A 1937-nucleotide genomic window follows, 5' to 3' on the forward strand; every position below is an offset into this window, starting at 1 on the left:
CAAGGTATTTCATAGTGTGTGGCTATTGTGAATGGAATTGTGTTTTTTATTTGGGTTTCTGTTTGTTTATTATTGGTGTAGCAACCTTACTAGTCATCAGGGGGATGCAAATCAAAACCACACTGAGATACCACCTAATTCCAGTCCGAATGGCAATTATCAATTGCAATTATCAACTCAAAAAATAACAGCTGCTGGAGAGGGTATGGCGAAAAGGGAACACTTCTACACTGTGGTGGAAGTGTAAACTAGTGCAACCTCTGTGGAAAGCATTGTGGTGATTCCTAAAAGCTCTAAATATCAACCTCCCATATGACCCTGCAATCCCCCTACTGGGAATATATCCTGAAGAACTCAAATCACTTTATAAAAAAGATACCTGCACACGTATGTTTATCACAGCGTTGCTCACAATAGCAAGAACCTGGAAGCAACCATGCTGCCCATCAAAAGAAGACTGGATTTTAAAAATGTGGTACATATACACAATGGAATACTACGCAGTCATAAAAAAGAACAAAATCATGAATTTTGCAGCAATCTGGATGGAACTAGAGTCTATAATACTGAGTGACCTCTCACAGAAACAAAGATCCGAGTATTACATGTTCTCACTCATATAATGGACCTTGAACATCCAATGTAATACTATAAGAAAATGACTGACGGTACTGGGAAACTATGGGGGGGATGGGATTAACAGTAGCAAATATCTGTCTGGGGACGGGACAGCATCTCTTATCAACAGGGTGCCTGAGTGAAACGTAATTGTATACCTAACCCTTAACTGTACCCCACAGCATCATAATAAAAAATATTGATTAAAAAAGAAAAAGAAAAGTGGGATCATTTCTATTATTACTTTCTTGTGTTAAATAATAAATATTTAAGAAGATAAAGTTAAAGCATGCAAAGATAAAGTTAAATGACACCCAAAAAAGGCACAAGATACAGAAAAACTACTCTCTAGACAGCTGTTCCTAACCAAAGTAAACAATGAAATAATGTCATTGTTCTTTTAGCATTTTCTTTTGGCTTTCCTTGAGAATTAAATTTTCCCACTGGGTTTAGCATGAGACCTAGTCTAACACCAAATCTTAGATATTTGGCTTCAAACGAACCACAAATTCTTATAGAAAAACCAGGGTTTACAAAAGAATGTGTGTAGACTAAAAGTGTTTACAAGCTTTGATGAGCAAATCCAGATTCTAACTCTTTTTAACATTCTAATTTTCTCTACCATAAAAGCAATTTATATTGCGGGGAGCAGGCATTCTACAAATAGAAGTTAAAAACGGAGCAATAATACAGTTCCCAGCAAGTAATATTGGGGGACAGAGGAGTGAGGCTAACAGAGTAAGAAATGCTGAGTTGACTTTTTAAATGATTTTCTCAGAAGTTCTAAAATATTTCAGTAACTATTGCAATGAGGTTAGTGCCAATTCTTTATGTTCAGAAATACAAGATAAATATGGACCTTAAATTTTGCACAGGACACTTGCTACTAAAGCCCAATTTCTGAATAGGTGAGTGGGCAGCTATCTACAAGATATGATTCAAGGAGCCTAGATTTTGTTTCTCAAAATAAGACTTACAACTTGGTTGTCTGAAATCCCACCATGAAAACACTTTTGGTCTGTTAGTGGAGTAGCCTGACAATTGCTGAGCCATTTATAGGAAAAGGGATGGAGAGTTTTAGTTTTTCAGCACATACTTCATCTTAAGATTATGTGAGGCAATTCATTAAGTACTTTAATCTTCCCAATAGCCCAACAAAGAATATTGAATCAACCTCATTTTCAAATGAGAAACCAGTCTCACAGAAAAGTAACACACATTATCTGCAGTTCATGGTTACAGAAGGAAAGAGTTAATATTAGTGACAGTACAGTCTTTGCCAATGTCCACCACTCTATGCCATCCAGATGGAATGTGGC

This window comes from Carlito syrichta, unplaced genomic scaffold, assembly GCF_000164805.1.
Source record: "Carlito syrichta isolate Samal-C Ts95f unplaced genomic scaffold, Tarsius_syrichta-2.0.1 Scaffold311871, whole genome shotgun sequence".
Taxonomy (NCBI): domain Eukaryota; kingdom Metazoa; phylum Chordata; class Mammalia; order Primates; family Tarsiidae; genus Carlito; species Carlito syrichta.